This window comes from Octodon degus, unplaced genomic scaffold, assembly GCF_000260255.1.
Source record: "Octodon degus isolate 3935 unplaced genomic scaffold, OctDeg1.0 scaffold00184, whole genome shotgun sequence".
Classification (NCBI taxonomy): domain Eukaryota; kingdom Metazoa; phylum Chordata; class Mammalia; order Rodentia; family Octodontidae; genus Octodon; species Octodon degus.
This window is the reverse complement of record NW_004524760.1, coordinates 4,749,145-4,751,028: the sequence shown is the minus strand read 5'-3', so window position 1 is coordinate 4,751,028 and position 1,884 is coordinate 4,749,145. Positions and strand designations below refer to the sequence as shown.

At 44.3% G+C, this 1,884-nt stretch overlaps 1 pseudogene; it reads left to right on the top strand.

The window, feature by feature from the left end:
• Positions 1–216: 216 nt before the first annotated feature.
• Positions 217–1,884, top strand: part of LOC101570103 — a 15,472-nt pseudogene continuing 13,804 nt past the window's right edge.

Below are 1,884 nucleotides of genomic sequence, written 5' to 3'. Positions count from 1 at the left end.
AGGATGAGAATCGTTCCAGTTAACTGCTAGATTCAAAAATCTTCTGGAGATTCTCAGGATCATTGCCTTGCCCATCTTCTACATATAACTGTATGGCTTGTCACTGTCATGTTTCCTAGCTCTTCTCCTTTCCCTCTCTTAATTAGTTAATCCTCAAGTCCCAACTCACTTTTGCCAAGGCATAAAATCAATTCAGTCAACAAGGGAGATGGGGACGGGCAGAGACCGAGCTCGGGCGACCTCCCTTCCTCCGTTCCCCCAGCGTCAGAGCGGCCTCGGTGAGCCTGAGCCCTGCTAGGTAGGAAACATGAGCGGCGCCAACTTGAATCGGAACGACGAATTTGATGAGCAGTTGTGAATGCAGGAATTGTATGGAGATCCTAAAGAGGATGATACCCAAAAAGACCCCAGTGGAGAAACTGAGTCTTTCGAGCAGCAGTTGGCTGACACGCCGTATGAATGGGACCTGGACAAGAAGGCTTGGTTCCCCAAGATCACTGAAGATTTCATTGCTACGTATCAGGCGAATTACGGCTTCACTAGTGATGGTGCATCTAGTTCTACTACACATGTTCCTGACACAAATATGAAAGCTGCAGAGGAGCCTCCACAAGGAAAAACCCCAGAACCCACTGATCCCAAAAAGAGGGGCGAGAAGAGAAAGGGTGACTCAGGATGGTTTCATGTTGAAGAAGACAGAAATACAAATGTATATGTGTCTGGTTTGCCTCCAGACATTACAGTGGATGAATTTATACAGCTTATGTCCAAGTTTGGTATTATTATGAGAGATCCTCAGACAGAAGAATTTAAAGTCAAACTTTACAAAGATAATCAAGGAAATCTTAAAGGAGATGGACTTTGTTGTTATTTGAAGAGAGAATCTGTGGAACTTGCATTGAAACTTTTGGATGAAGATGAAATTAGAGGCTACAAATTACATGTCGAGGTGGCAAAGTTTCAGCTGAAGGGGGAATATGATGCCTCAAAAAAGAAGAAGAAGTGCAAAGACTACAAGAAGAAGTTGTCTCTGCAACAAAAGCAGCTGGATTGGAGACCTGAGAGAAGAGCTGGACCATCCCGAATGCACCATGAATGAGTTGTTATCATCAAAAATATGTTTCACCCTTCAGATTTTGAGGATGATCCATTGGTGCTGAATGAGATCAGAGAAGACCTTCATGTGGAGTGTTCAAAATTTGGACAAATTAAGAAGCTCCTCCTGTTTGATAGGCATCCTGATGGTGTGGCCTCTGTGTCCTTTAGGGATCCAGAAGAAGCTGACTATTGCATTCAGACTCTTGATGGAAGGTGGTTCGGTAACCGTCAGATCACTGCCCAAGCATGGGATAGGACTACAGATTATCAGGTGGAGGAAAATGCAAGAGAAAGGGAGAAAAGGCTAAAAGGATGGGAGGCATTCCTCAATGCTTCTGAGGCCAACAGAGGCCTTCAGCGTTCAGATTCTGTTAGTGCTTCAGAAACAGCAGGGCCTTCTAGAGTGAGGCATTTTTCAGAGCCCCGGAGCACATGGAAGACAAATGCTCAAGAGGCTGAAAGTGGAATGGTATTTGAGGAACCTATTGATGAAAAGAAGTTTGAAAAAACAGAAGACAGGGGAGAATTTGAAGAAGATGTTTCTGGAAAAGATACGAAAGAAGGTGACCTTGAAAAAGAGCACAAGGATGGCTGCCCTGAAAAAGAATCTGAGGAGGGCTGTCCAGAGAGAGAGGCTGAAGGAAGCTGCCCTGAAAAAGAGTTTGAAGAGGGTAGTCCTAGAAATGAGTTAAAGGAGAATAGCTCCGAAAGAGAATCTAAAAAGAGACTGAAAAAAAGTTGTGATAAGACAGGCCCTACCAGTGAGTCTGAAGAGGATGATGCCAA